We start from the raw sequence: 16,818 nt of genomic DNA, 5'->3' as shown, positions 1-16,818 counted from the left end.
CCTTCAGCAGCCATCTTGCTGCAACATGTGGCAATAGACTTTGGTGAGGGAAGTAACTTATGCTTTATAGCCTGGTAACTGTGGGCTTCTACTCCAAATAAACACCCTTTATAAATGCCAACAGATTTCTGGTGTTTTGCATCAGCACCCCTTTGGCTGACTAATACAATGTGTAAGTGTAGTCCTCTGACTTCATTTTACTTTTTCTAGATGGTTTTACTGGTTCAAGGCCTCTAACCCTTCCATATAAATTTGGCAATTGACTTTTACATTTCTGCAGAGAAGGTTGCTGGAATTGGGATTGGGATTGCATTGACTCTATGAATTGCTTTGGGTAGTATTGACATTTCCATGATAATTTCTTGGAATCCATGAACACGGAATACCCTTCCATTTATTTAGGTCTTCTTTGATTTCTTTAAGCAATATTTTGTAGTTTGTTGTGTGCATATCTTTTACATCCTCGTTTTGACTTATTCCTAGATATTTGACTTTTTAAATTGCTACTGTGAGTGGAACTCTTTCCTTGATTTCTTTTTCTGATTGTTCAATATGTATAAAAACATTACTGATTTTTCATTGTTGATCATGTACTCCACCACTTTGCTGAATTCATTTATTAGCTTTGGGGGCTTTGTTTTGGATTTTTCAGGATTTTCTGTATGTAGAATCATGTCATCTGCAAATGGGAAAGTTTTACTTCTTGCTTTCTAATTTGGATGCCTTTTATTTATTTTACTTGCCTAAATGCTCTTCAAGAACTTCCAGGACAATGTTGAATATCATTGATGACAGTGGGCATACTTGTCTTGTTTCTGATCATAGAGGGAAAGCTTTTTTGTTTTTCACCACTAAGTAGGATGTTAGCTGTGTGCTTTTCATATATGCCCTTTGTCATGTTGGGAAGTTTCCTTCTACTCCTAATGTTTTAAGTGTTTTTATCAACTAAGGGTACTATATTTTGTTTAATGCCCTTTCTGCATTGATTGAGATGATCATGTGTTTTTTTTCCTTCATTCTGTTAATATGGTGTGCTATATTAATCGTTGTGGTTTTTTTTTTTGTTAATGTTGAATCAACCTTGCATACCAGGGATAAACCTCATTTGATCATGTTGTATAATTAGTTTAATATGCTTTTGGACTTGGTTAGTATTTCGTTGAAGGTTTTTACATCTATATTCATAAGAGATATTGGTCTGTAGTTTTCTTTTCTTATAGTATCTTTATCCAGCTTTGGTATGAGGTACTGTTGGTCTCAAAGAATGAGTTAGGCAGTGTTCCCTTCTTTTCAATTTTTGGAAGTGTTTCAGCAGAAGAGGAGTTATGTCTTCTTGGAATGTTGGCTAGAATTTCCCTGTGAAGTTATCTGGCCATAAATTTTACTTTGTTGGGAGGTTTTGATGACTACTTTACTGGTAGTTGTATTGTTGAGATCTTTTGTTTCTTCTTGAGTCATGGTATGTAGTTTGTGTATTTCTAAGAATTTGCCCATTTCATCCAGTTTATCTAATTTATTGGCATAAAGTTGTTAATAGCATCCATGTATAGTCCTTTTTATTTCATCAGGGCCAGTTGTAATGTCCCCCATTTCACCTTTTTTTTTTTTTTTTTTTACAATTTATATCCTCTCTTTTATTTTCCTTGTCAGTCTACCTAAAGGTTTGCCAATTTTATTGATCCTTTCCAAGAACCAATGTCTGGTTTTTTAAATTGTCTCTATTGTTTTTGTTGCTGTTGATTTCTGTTTCATTTATCTCCCCTCTAATCTTTGTTAGTTCCTTCCTTCTATTCACTTTTGGTTTAGTTTGCTCTTCTTTTTCTAGTTCTTTCAGTTTGAAGGTTAGGTCTCTGATTGAAGTCTTTCTAGCTTTTTAATATAAACATTTAGAGCTTTAAATTTCCTTCTTGGCACTGCCTTCACTATATCCCATTCATTTTGATATGCTGTATTTTCATTTTCATTAATCTCATTATATTTACTAATTTGCTTCTTATTTCCTCTTTAACCCTTTGTTTTTGTTTAAGAGTATGTTGTTTACTTTCCAAACATTTGGGAATTTTTCCTTTCTTCCTCTGTTATTGATTTCTAACTTCATTCTGTTGTGGTCAGAGAATATACACTCTATGACTTCAGTATTTCTGAATTTAATGAGATTTGCATTGTGGCTTAATATATGGTCTCTCCTGGAGAATGATCCATGTGCATTCAAGCAAAATGTTTATTCTGTTTTTTGTTGGGTGAATTGTTCTATATATGTCTGTTAGGTCTAGTTGGTTTAGAGTATCATTCAAGTCTTGTATTTCTGTATTGATATTCTGACTAGATGTTATATCCATTATTGAAAATGGTATATTAAATTCTCCTAGCATTAATGTGGAACCATCAATTTCTCCCTTCAAATATATCCCCTTTATCAGTATGTGATGACTGTCTTTGTCCCTCATAACAGTGTTTAACTTAAAGTGAATTTTATCTGATATTAGTATAGCTGTCCCAGTTCTTTTTTGGTTATTACTTGCATGATATATATTTTTCCATCCTTTCACTTTCAACCTACTTGTATTTTTGCCTTTAAGATGAGTTTCTTGCAGACAGCATATAGTTGGGTCATGCTTTTTATCCATTCGCCAATCTCTGTCCTTTGACTGGAGAGTCATTTACATTTTAAGTCACTACTGATAATATAGGACTTTTTCTGCCATTTTACTATTTAGCCTTTGTAAGTCTTACTTTTAATTAATGCTTTTATATTTATTTAATTTTTTATTTTGTACCATATTGAGTGCCTTCTCATTTCTAGCTGGATATATTTTTCATCTATTTTCCTTGTTACTACTATGGGGTTAAAATTCAACATCTTAAATACATAACAATAATTTTCTTGGATAACAATTTAACATCAATAGCATGTACATCCACTTGTACTTTTATATATTTTATATCCAAAACCACAAATTTGTTATTACTTTTTATGTATTTGTCTTTTAGCACCTATAGGAAATTGATCAGTAAGGGTGCCAAGAGCTTCTCTGCTGGATGGCTCCCCAAAACTGTGTTTTCCAGGCCTGCCTAGCAAATGCAGCCCTTCAGCTAAAAGACTCCCATGGTCCTGAGGAAGTATAGTGTCTTTAAGTCTCCTTTACCAGCGTCCCTATTTGGGGTGGTTTGAAACAATGGCTGCCTCAGCCCTTTTCCAAGTTAGTGGAAACAATAATAGCCAATACCTTTGTCCAGGTGGGTTAAAACAGTGGTTGCCCTCAGAGCATGACCACCAATGAACCAAATTAACTAATCAAAAGCTGCGATCTATGATTGGCTGTCTTGTCTGGGGAAAGAGGACTTTTAAATATCTTTGATAAGTGAGCTAGCCAGGGCTGGACACCATGGCAGCCTGTTGAATAGGAAATGGGTGCTGTGGATATATTAATTTACCGTCCTTTACTATAATTTATCAGCCTCTTCCTCCCAATTTTCCCTGGATGCTATAGAGTGTTCTGGTCCCTAGAGTTTCAAAAAGTTTAGGACAATGTCTTTATTTGGCTGTTTAGTGGAAGGTTGAGTCTTGGAGCTCCCTACTCTACCATCTTCCCACAATCTTCTGGTCAACTTATTTTCAAATATTTAAAATAAATTTCTGTAGAATTAAAATACCTGGTTCAAGAGGTAGGGAATTATTTTAAAATATTATTAGAGAACCATTAATAAATATGCAATAGGTATACTAAAGGGTTTCCTTATGAGTAAATTTTGTGGGTAAAGTTTAAAAAGGAAAAAGTATAAATTTCCCCATCTATTTGGTATATTAAAAGGCAATTGGAATATCACGATAATATTTAAACCAAATATTGCCATTTTGCATTATTTGTGTAGTGCAGCAAAACCTTCCTAAAGTATAAAAGAAGAAATCACTTTCATTAAAATTCTATGGCTGGCATGGTTTTAAAAAAAAGAAATTATATGACCGGACATGTTTATAACTCAGAAACTACAGCTCTTTCAATTTTATAGAGGGAAGCACACATATTTTAAGTTTGAATTGATGTGATAATTTCCCTCTATCATATAAGAGAATATATTTTATTTGAATGCCTTAATAACATGGTAAATTTATATTTGAATTTTATGCCAACAAAGTCAGAATATATATTGGGCACCTTTGCCCTATGAAGATGATATTGAACTTGTCTGATATTTAGCTGGATTTTAATTTTAACCAAATATAAAAAATATGGCTTTGAATAGAAGGCATAATCTCTTCCATGTCTATAAAATCCATTTTATAAAACAAGTTGTTTATCCATGGTGAATTGGAGAAAAGAACATGGACAGATAAACAACTCAAAATGCATGTTTTGACAATGAAGTAGTTTAATGACTTAATCTCATATATAGTAAAAGAATTGTTTTACTTAGAATGACTTGTTTTTTTAATGTAAGAAGCAATTACATAAAATATTGGTATTATGGGTTTTTATCATTGAAATAACCTTTACACATTTAGTTTTCATCACAAGTTAAGTAAATACATTACAAAAGGATATATTAGCCATTTCTTATATCAAAAATGTATATATTTCAACTTCATTACTTTTACTTTAATTTTTAAAAATAATTTTTATTTTTTATTTTTAGAGGAGCTTTAGATTACATAAATGTAATCTAGTAATAGTATAAAATTTAATTACACATTAATCTTTTGCTCTCTGTACAAGAAATAGCCATTGGGGGTTATTTATTGATTCAATTATATTCAATTATATCTTTCCCAAAGACATGTTCAAGTCCTCACCCTTGGTCCTGTGAATGTGAACTTATTTGTAAATAAAATGTTTTAGGATCTTATTAAAGTGAGGCCAAAGTGAATCTCAGTAGGCCTTAATCCAATATAATTAGAATCTTTATAAGAGAGGAAATTTGGACACAGTAGGGACTGAATGAGAAAGAGGGCTATGTGACAGATGCAGAGATTGAGTTATGGATTGTTAGCAACAACCACCAGAATGCTACAGACTTCAGAGAAAGCATGTTCAAACTGATACCTTGATTTTGGAATTCTATCCTCCCAATCTGGGAGACAACAAATTCCTGTTGTTAAATCAACCGGTTTATGCTTTGTGTATAGCAGCCTGGTAAACTAAGATGGGGTAAAAACCCACTACAGTGGTTTTTTGTAAGGATATTATAACTGAATACATTTATCCCTTAACTTGGACCATTATAAAGTTTAGAACTCAATATTTACCCTTATTTAATAACTTTGTATTATTGGTTCCAAATTTTATTTTTTCCTATTGCACAGTAAATGCTGTTGGAAGTTGCCTCAAAATATTTTGGAACTATATGGTGTATAACTAAACATGTAGATATATACAGATATTATTTTTGTATCAAAAGTACAGATGTATCTAGACCCCTGCACATGTAGTTGATACAGATGTAAGGTTAGAAAAATCAGCACACTACATTCTCTTGTGAGCCTTCTTGATAATTCTGTCCATCTATAAACTGCATATCACATATCTCTCCTAAGGCAACAATATAGGAGTGATGCTTTATTTGATCCATTTTTTAAAGCAATACTGATATCAGTCAGCACTATTTTCACAGTGTCTGTGATAAACCTTGCTGGTAAAAGAATGAGTACATAATGAGTATAAAATCTTAACTCTTTGTTATGGTGGTCAACAATATTTTATTTGATCAACTGTCTAATTCTCAAACGTCATCTTTCAAACTCCTTTCTTATACACTTCAGCTTCACTTGTCTTTGGCCTGCTCATCAAACACAAAGACTATGTTCCCATACAAAGATCTTTGTACTTGCTAGTCTTTATATTTTGTTTTTTTTTTAAAGATTTATCTATTTATTTAATTTCCCCCTCCCCCCGTTGTCTGTTCTGTGTCTGTTTGCTGTGTCTTGTTTCTTTGTCCGCTTCTGTTGTCGTCAGCAGCACAGGAAGTGTGGGCGGCGCCATTCCTGAGCAGGCTGCAATTTCTTTCCCGCTGGGCGGTCTCCTTACAGGGCGCACTCCTTACACGTGGGGCTCCCCTACGCAGGGGACACCCTTGCGTGGCAGGGCACTTCTTGTGTGCATCAGCACTGCACATGGGCCAGCTCCACACGGGTCAAGGAGGCCCGGGGTTTGAACCGCGGACCTCCCATGTGGTAGATGGACGCCCTAACCACTGGGCCAAGTCCGTTTCCCAGTCTTTATATTTTGAATACTCATACCCAAAACATTTAACTTATTTCTACCTTAACATAATCTTAGTGTAAGATAAATAGATCTTTACTGACCCTCACCCTCCATCTAAAGCAGCAATCCCACCTATCACCAGTGAGTTTCTAACATATTATCATATTTTCACATTGCAATTATCATTAGCTGACTTTTCTCATAATTTGATTCGTCATTAATTTATTTTATTTTGTTTGTTTTCTCCAGCTAGAATATATGTCCTGTGTAGTAAAGGTCTTTGCCATTTTCATCATTGAGACTAGAACAAAACCAGACATATAGTTTGTAGTAGAAACTAAGTAATTATTGAATGACTGATGTGAAGTAAAATATCAATTCATATAATTTGCCCAGAAAATTTTCAAATGTTTCCATAGGTGCAGGATATCATAAAGCTAATTAAAATTAAAATAAAGGGGAAAAAGAAACTTAAATTAATAGGCCCTAAAGAAAGGAGGATGTTTCATCATTATTTTTGGTAGTGATTGAAAATGAGAAAATCACAAAAATAATGATACTAGTATGAGATCTTCAAAATGATTATTTTAAAATTTTAGAATTAAGATACAACTTAGGGAAAACTGAAAAAATTTCCCCAATCATTTTTATTTTTGCAAATAGGCTTTCTTTAAGGTCTTATTTTGCATGTCAAAAAGGCATAAAATGTGTTTTTCCTTATTAACAAATAATTTTTCATAACAATTTAACTCCAAATAATATATATAAATAAAATCCAGATTCTATTAAATATATGGTAAAAGTTACCATTTTAATCTATATTTTATTATATATTAGATAAATATGTGTTATCTATAATCCTTCATTGTTTAACATAAAGTCCTAATGCAAGCTTAATACTGCTAATTGTTATGACATTTTGTACCCTTTTCATTTGCCCCCTCTCTAATTCCAATTACCAGAAAGTGGTAAAAAAAACTACTTACATACATTTGATATTTTAAAATTTACTTAAACCTACATCAAAAGATTTTATCCAGATTAAATTAAATAGCTAAAAATGCCAAGAAGCATGGCGGGTACTTAAAATGTGTTCAATAAATGTGTTTTCTTTACTCGTGAATAAATATACCTGAATTGGGAATGGAGAAGGAAAAAGAAGATTAAATTTATCTTAGTTTCCCTGTCCCAATGAGACTTCATCCAATACTCTGGGCTTAATTATGTGTGTAAGGAAATACACAGCTTTTGTGTAATTTCCTTAGATAGGTGAGACCTCTTCATAGGTGTTTTTATCACTGTGTTCATAGTAGATAAAGCATAGGACTTCAAAATGGTAAAAATTATTTTCATATATTGCCTTTATCATTTACAAATTATTGAAGTTTATTGGACTTTGGAGAAAATAGCTGAAATTTTCTTAATGTACTTTAATAATAATTATAAAATGAATATATTCATAATCATGATATCTCATATATATTTGATATAGTTTTTATGAAGCACATATGAAATCTCATACAGAATATGTAAATGATTGTATCATTGTTCATGTTGCTGTTACTGATTAATAATAGCAACATATAATTTACCAAGACAGAATGACTGGTTTTCCTGTGTCTTGTTCCAAGTCCAATTGTGATATAATCTATGATAGCCAATAGCACCTCTTTGTAGTCATAAGGCTTAATTTTTCCTTAATTTACTTATGTTCTGTTTCCTCCTACTGATGATAATGAAAGGTTTGATTTTCTACTAAAATCTAGCTCATCTGGGTCCTGAATTATACTATATACCCAAGTCAGCAATACTGTGTTAGATAAAGTATATTATGGAAGAGTAATTTTTAAAAAGTCACTTTAAAGTGAGTGACTAAATATTAGGACAGTTAGTTCCATGGCTATTGAAGATATTGTACCTCTAGACTGGGTAATATGTTTCTGAAAAATTAATGGCTTCCAGGCCTGATTGTCAGTTTTCATAATAACCAGATCATATACTGAGAAGTAAAATATTTATATTTCATAATAATATTTTTCATAGTTTCTTTGAATGGTTTTTATGTGATGATAATTTATCCATCAAACAGCTACAGTTGGAAAAAACATTTATGTACTAGCTCATTGCTTGATTAGCATATGTAAGGCATCCTTGTAACATGAAACATATTTCTTTTCAGATTATTTGAGACCAGTAATAAACCTATTGACCACATTGCTTCTTGGCTATTTCATGTGGTTTGTCATATTTAAGTAGCTATTGTTGACTAATATGACAGGAAAAAAAAACAAAAATACTTGATTAAATTAACGTGTGTCTGATGTTTATTTATTCATTTCACTGCAGCTCCATATATTGTATCTTGCTTAGATGAAGGGTGGTGAATGAATATCTTGGTAATATTTCTAGAAACTTTTCTTTAGATTAGAATTAATTGTATTTAGGATAATATTCCAAATCAAATATAGGTTTCTTTCACTGCTACATATGTAAAGAAAGTTTGATATCTAAAAACATAATACAATGGCCTCCATTTTCATTAGTACTATAATTAATTCAGCTATTTTTAACCATTTCATGGAAGTGCATTTTCTTGTGAAATGTGCACAAAAAACAGCTTGCACTAAAATCAAAACAAAACAAAATAAAGTACTTATTTGTCCCACAAGCATATATTCGGTAATACTAAACAATTGCAGTAATTTTAGATGTTCTTTATATAAAGACCTAGAGTACAGTCTAATTTTATAGATAAGGAAACAAAGTTTCCGTTTTTACATGGTTTGCAGCAATTCACACTTTATTAAAAAACGAACTTTTATTTGAGAATCAAGCACTCATATTTAAGTTTGAATTATTAAAATAAAATCCAAGAAGAGTACTATATATTAGAACAAAATCAAAATAGAAAAGATACAAGATGGAATTTCTAAATCATCTTGGTGTGTATGTGTGTGTGTGTGTGTGTGTAATTTCCCTTATTATTTACTGAGAAACATTTCATAAGGTCTATATGATAGATTTGGGTTCTTTTCAGATTTCAACTTATATAAATAATGTCTGTCTTCTAAGTATTAGAACTCCCGACCCAAGCTAGAGCAGCAATTTGATACTAAAAATTGACCAAATATTTTCCAAAATCAGGCTTAATTGTTTTAATACAAACTGATTTATTTTCTCTTCTCCAGTTTAAGGCAAAGTGTTTGAGATGTATGTGTGTATGTGTGTGTTCTCTATGTTATCTAACATTATGGAGTTGCAAAGTTAGATAAGTTAAAATAAGGTTCAAGTCTGACTCATCCTATTCCAAAAAATAACACAAAACAATACCCCCCAAAATGCTGTGTATCGTCCTCACATGGGTTTACTTATTGCTGCTTAGTCATAAGACGTTTTTCTGAAAACCCAATTTTCAACATGAAAGAGAAAGACTGTGTTGTTAGAAATAGAATTTGGTAAAATTTGGTCAGGGCATGTACTGGGGAGGAAATAATGAAAGTTCAAGGCAGTGATAGCTTTTTAGTATTGAGGTAGGCAAATAGAAAAACATACAACTTCCTATCAATAGAAATGCTTTAGGTGGCAAGTGAGGCATAATCATCAGACTTTGCCTTCACAAATAGGCAGAAGGGTAGACCCAGAGTTAATTCATTCAAAGAGGTTTCACTGCTAAGCAACAGGAATTATTCAGGCAAATTGAAGAATATGGCCATGGACTTCAGATCGTTTTATCAACAGGAAGGAATATATATGAAAGGATTCTGATTGTGTTTGTCAGGAGAAACACCAGTAAAAGCAGGTGAATTCAAGACCAGTCTCCTTTCACATGAAGGGAGGATTTAGTACTGGAATACTTTTGTCCCCAGTTGTAGAAAAAGGAGACAGAGAACACAGTATCATGAACAAGGGTAAAAATTGTAACCCTTGACACACATGGCAAGGCAACAGTCCCACTTTTTTGGAACTGGTCCAGGCTGGGCCAACGGTTGGGCTGGCTTGATGAGGAACCATTTAGGTTTTGTCAAGTGTTTAAGCCCTGTTATAGTGCTGACAGTATAACAATGAATAAAAGGAAAGTAAAACCTCCAAACATACATGCATATCCTCTTTTGGGACTAAAGATCATAAAAGTCAGAAAGATAACTTTAACCTTCTGAGGGTGGGAAATCAGAATGTGGTAAAATATAACAAGAGGAAGGGTCAGTCATTGAGACTTACTGGAAGTAATGATGAGATGGGATTGGTCTCATCAGATGTCATCTAATGTGAAATTGGGGGACATAAGCATGACAAGCAGGACTTTGCAATGAAATGGAAATGATCTGATGATAGATCAAGACCCCAGGATAAATGAAATGAGAAGAGAGAGAAAATCCAAAGAACTATTATTAGTAACTGGGGCTGCATAAAAACAATGAAAGTAATAAATATATATGCAGGATAATAGATTCTGGAGAAATTCCCTGAGTCAGTAGAGAGTAATGGAAACCACATATACTGTTCCTCCTCTGTAAAGAATAGTTTCTGCTGCTTTCAACCTTATTCATACAGTCTCAGGAAATGAGAAGAAGCTTCTCAAGGTTATGGACCTGGTTAAATAACAATTGAAGTTTGATCTTGAGAAATAGGGACAGAAAATTCTCCCCTAACTTACAATGGAGTTTCCCATAATGACTTGCCTGGTTAAGATTCACTTGTAACAAATAGAATCAAATGTGTGTACCGAAATAGCCTAAACTATGACTACATAAAAGTAAAAAAATTGCAAGAAGAGGATAAAATCCAAATAAGGGCCTAGGTTTAGGAAGTATTTTCTAGTTATTCATTGTTGCAAAACTATTAGTGACTTGAGATAATCATTTTATTTTGCTGACAAATTTATGTGTCCTGATTTGGGAAGAGTTCACCTGCTAGTTTGATCACTGATCCATGATGACATCAACTGGGGTGACTGGGGCTGGAGTATCCACTTCCACGATAGTTTCTTCACCCACATAGTTGGCACCTTAAAGAACCTTAATTTTTCTCTCTGTCAATGCGTCACCATATCTTCTATGGCCTTTCTACATGGCTTGGATTCTCAAGCATAAAGTTCTCTGTCTTCTTACATTGTTGCTGACTCTCCTCAGAAAAAAAGTGCTCCACATATAAATGTTTTTATGACCTAGACTCAGAAATCTCAGAAAATCACATCTTCCCCTTTCTATTAGCCAAGTAAGTCCCTAAGGACAGCTCAGAATTAAAACTTCATCTCTAATAGGAAAGAATAATGAAGAATTTATGATCATCTTTAATATACCAACAAGGTCAAATTCAACAATGCTGTTTCCTAACTATGTGACATTTTTCGATAACTCCCTGAAACCTCTGAGACTCCTAATGGTAAAATAGCTTATTTTATCCTTAAGAGTGCCATGAAAAACAACTAAATAAACCAGCACCAAAGTTGTATGAGATATCAACAATAATGTGAACATGGTAATGCATACGGAATGCTTTAACTACATATCACCCTTTTTGTTGAATTATATAATCTGTAGAAATATGGGCATACTCATAGTGAGCTACTGATGCCCTCAGTATCAATCAACATGAATTTAACTGCCTGTTTATATTTGTTGAAACTGTCAATATTTTGAAGTTATGCTTCACTGTATATCATTTGATTAGAAGCATTATAAGTAGCTTGTTTGGGAAAACATAAAGGAAAAAAAGACAAGCATATCAAGTATCAAGAAAAGTATTCTAGGTAAAGGAAATATTTCTTTAAATCAATGTTTAACCTTTAGTAACATGGTGACTTGCTAATGAACTGTATTTTTATGAATCTCTTCCTTGTGGCCATACCACACTGCAATATATACAGTAGATATTTTCTAGTCCTATGGGTTTGTTCAAGTACTTATATTCCACAGTGATTGGTGCTCCCAGAAATAACTGCAGATATTGATGAGTATTCTGACACCATCTTGGGGTTGCAGTTTTGCAGAACATGGCCCTGAAATCAATGCCATGATCATTCTTTGCCTACGTTTGTGTGCAAAGGAGAAAGAACTGGCAGCATCTCTAGATGCAGTTGAACTGCTTATTCTTGGGGTAGAGGGTACAGAATTTGCTGTTAATTAAAATACTTAAAGGGCTGAAAATATATTAGCAGAATTAAACTAGACAAATGGAAAAATCCTAGAAATATATGATTTAAAATCCTTTCTCATGCTCGACTGCTCGACTCTTTGTGTGTGCTTCCCCTGGCTCTTCTGTTACTTCACAAGAATGGCGATGACCTTACAAAATTCATACTGTTGTTGGGGCTGTTGAGATGCAGGAAGGGCTCAAACATTAAGCTCTTTCTAGTATCATCATTTTACCCATGAAAATAGAGTTATCAGTTGAGAATACAATCTGTTATACTAACAAATATTTCTATAGAACTTTCAAAATTATAATGCTTAAAAAAAAGTAGTAATCACTATATCAACACTAAATGCTTTTTACCTCAAGCCAGTGGTAGGGGTAGTCTGATGAAAAGAGCAATGATATTGAGGCATCAGTAAGGCGATGTTTTCTCCAAAAAGTCTGTAATATTCAGATACTGGTTGCTGGAGATCCTTGGGGTTCCTTCCCTTGTACCCCTGCTTTACATCACATGACAATATCCTCTCCTTTCTCTTCTGTGTTCCATTGACTTTGACTTCTAGCTCCTCCCAACTCTGGTTTCTGCTTTCTTTATCTTTACAAGGTCACCAGTAATCCAGATTAAGACATGACCTCATTCAGTTGGGCCTCACCTCAATTTAAAAAACAACTTCAAGAGCTTCTGTTTAAAATGGGTTCAGGGGAGAGGATTTGGCTCAATTGATAGAGCATCTGCCTACCACACAGGAGGTCCAGGGTTCAAAGCCAGGGCCTCCTGACTCGTGGTGAGCTGGCCCACATGCAGTGCTGACATGCACAAGGAATGCCATGCCATGCAGGGGTGTCCCCCACATAGGGGAGCCCCACACGCAAGGAGTGTGCCCTGCATGAAAAAAGCACAGCCTGTCCAAGAGTGATGCCGCACACACAGAGAGCTGACGTAGTAAAATGACACAACAAAAAGAGACAGATTCCTGGTGCTGCTGACAAGAATGAGAGTGGACACAAGAACACATAGCAAACAGACACAGAGAGCAGACAATGGGGGGGGGAAGGAAATGAAATAAATAAAAAGTGAATTAAAAAAATAAAATAATTAAAAAGTAAAATGGGTTCATACTCACAGGAATGTGGATTAAGGGCAAGAACATGTCTAAACAAGAGTATATAATTCAATCTACCACACTTTCTTTCTTAAAACATTTTTTCTTTTGAAAAAATGATATGTATTACCCATTGCATGTAAACTCAGTAAAACGTGATTAGGCACTGCCCCTTCAGCATTTATCCAAGAGGTGGTACAAAAGCAAACTTCGATGAAGATAACACAATATAATGATTGTAATTATTAGCGTTAAAAATATGGGTATGATGGTGGTTGAAATGGCAAGTTTAAGGTTGTGTATGTCTTGAGGAGGAAAGCAAAAGTTGAAACATGGAACTGTATAGCATAGTGAACCCTCTTGTGAACAATAAGTGTGGTTAATAGAACAAATGTAAGAATGTCTTTCCATGAAACAGAAAAAATGTATGTTAATATTACAAGATGTTAATAATAGGGCAAAAATACACCCAAAACAAATCAGCAATGGACTATAAGGAATAGTAATATATCACTATTTTCCATCATTTGCAGGAAAAAAAAAAGACTTATACTAAGCAAAAGAAACCAGACACAAAGTACTACATATTGTTTGACTCCATCTATACAAAATGTAGTTGTAAATACATTTATAGAGACAGAATTAGATTGGTGGTTAAGTATGACAGGGGAAAGATAGAGGGATTAGGAGATGACTGCTAAGGGGTAGGACATTTTTCTTTTTGGAGTAATGAAATGCTCTAATATTGATTGCAGTGATGAATGCACAACTCTGTGATTATACTAAAGTCATTGACTATATACTTCAGATAGATTATATGGTTTATGAGTATGTTTCAGTAAAATTGCTTTAAAAAAAAGAGCAATGGATTTAATGTTAACAGAAATAATGCAGTTCAGACTGGGTTAATAAACCAATCAAAAATCAAGGATAAGTTTCCTCATTTGTAAAATAGGGATGAATATTACTTCTTAAAGTATTTGTCTGAAGAATATGATGCTAACCAAACATTAACAACCTCCAGTACTATGCCTGGTGCACAGTAAATGCCCAATAAATTCTTGTCTAGTCATTACCTGAAGCATATATGGAAAATATGAAATAAAATAATTTGTTTGAGGAATGGAAATGATCCAAAAACAAAAGACATTTGAAAAACAAACATTCAGAGGATGATCTCAAGAGACCTGTCAAGACTAAATTCGGGCAGGACCTAGGGGTTTATAACATCTGCAAACTTCAGAATTTCAAAACTAGAAAAAATCTTAGAAACCACTAATTCAATTCTCTCACACTTCCATTGAAGAAAATGCTACAAAAGATAGGTTTCAATGATTGATGTGTTTTATATTTCATGGATATATATATACATATATATATATATGTGTGTGTATATATATATACATATATATATACACACAGAAATGTTTGTATGCATGTGCATGTTTATATAAATATATGTATATATGTTAATATTTATATATTTATTAATATGTAAAGATAGACAGTAACATGGTCTTAACATTTTTGGTTTGTCAAGAAAATGTATTGACAACAAAAAACTATCTACCAGTTATCACCAGTTTTATAAAGTCTATTTCAATACAACAATTAGAAGAGTATCAATATCCTCTGTAATTAATTTAAAAATTATTACATTATTCTGTCTTTCAATTCACTGTGGTCAAATAAAAACTTCAAAAAGGATAGTGTTCATAGAAGAGGCAGTTTGAGGTTAGTTGGTTAAATTAATTGTGTAAGGTATTAGAGCTGGTTAGTAGAAGTCCAGATTAGAATCTAGGTGTTTCTCTAGACTTGTACTCTTTTAAAAAATTTACGGATTTGGTTCTTTCTATTGATAAATAACATTATTATCACAGCTAGGGTTTGCAATATATGTAGTTCAACTATATTGTATTAGGCTTGATTAGTAGGAGAGATAGAAGAGAAAGTTTAAATAGATATTTTTATATAAATACATGAGAGTCATCAACTAAACACAAAGATTTATTATTGCTGCACTTTGTTTTGGAGGCTACATAATTCATACTTTCAAATGCAGTAATTCTACTCCATTATCCTCCTCTGTCCATTTCTGCTAATATATATATAATAGTATTTATGTAATAATATGGCAGTGGACTGCCTATGAAAATAAGTTGCAAACACCAGGTTTGCTTGTGTTTTGATTATGCTTTCTTCAGTCATAGGGAGTGTTGGGATTGAGAAATTATTTCAAAAGACAACAATGAAAGGAACAGTTAGTAGGAGTAGAAAAACTCAGAGAGTTGGGAAGGGAAGATATTTTTTATGTCCATTGATTTTGGGCTCGAAAAATTCCATAGAGCTCATATGTTTTGTCTTCATGCTATAGATGTTTTTCTTCAGAATGTTCTGTCTTCTTGCCCCTTCATACCTTATCTTTGTTCTGCTACTTTCATTTTTCTTAATTCTACTTTTAAAAAATATTATGTTTGAGTTAAACTTCTTATGCTAGAAATAGGGGGATTTATATACTAGCCTTCCTTATCTCCAAATCTATACCAGAACAATTTATTAAACTTTCCCAGTCTTTGGTTTGTGTCTCTTTGAGGTATTGTTTTATATTTTCATAAGTAAACTACATATATGTAATGTACTTTATATTTAAATATTTCTATTATATTTATATAAATTATCTATATAATATATAAATCTAGTATATTTTACTTTTTTTATAGTTAAAGGTGTGTTTTTTTTAAATACACAGAATATATAATTATAAGATTGGGATTAAAAGCATTATGTTATTTGTGTATCACATTTTTGAGGTTGTCCATTCCTAATACAATTTACTTTGTACAAATAGACCTGGGATATTTGACAGCTACCAATTATGATCAAATAATATTTGACTGTACCTAGCCCTGAGGGTCTCACATTTGTAAAAATGAAAGTCCAGGGAAAGAGACTCCTTTGACCCTTCTCCAAATGCTTTGTGTGCCAATCAGTTAAAAAGACTCCAGTATGCTTAGACAATACCTTCATCATGAAGCACAAATGTGGTCTTTGACAAATATTCCATCACATTAGTTTTCCTGTTAATCGTAGGTTCCATTAAATTGACTGGTTGAGATGTATCATGTCTATGACAATTAGGCCTCATTTTGGGGGTTGGAGTTGTCCTGGGTGGTGTTGCAGGGACAGTTACCAGACATTGTATGTCCTCCCATAGCCCACTGGGTGGACTGTGGGAGAGTGTGGGCTAGTGTGGACCATTGACCATGAGGTGCAGCGGAGCTCAGAGATGTATTCACCAAATGCAATGAATGTCTCATGATGATGGAGGAGGTTGTTGTTATGGGTGGAGGAGTGGGGTGAGGGAGGTGGGGGATATATGG

Source organism: Dasypus novemcinctus, chromosome 5 (assembly GCF_030445035.2).
Source record: "Dasypus novemcinctus isolate mDasNov1 chromosome 5, mDasNov1.1.hap2, whole genome shotgun sequence".
NCBI lineage: Eukaryota > Metazoa > Chordata > Mammalia > Cingulata > Dasypodidae > Dasypus > Dasypus novemcinctus.
Note: the sequence above shows the minus strand (reverse complement) of the source record.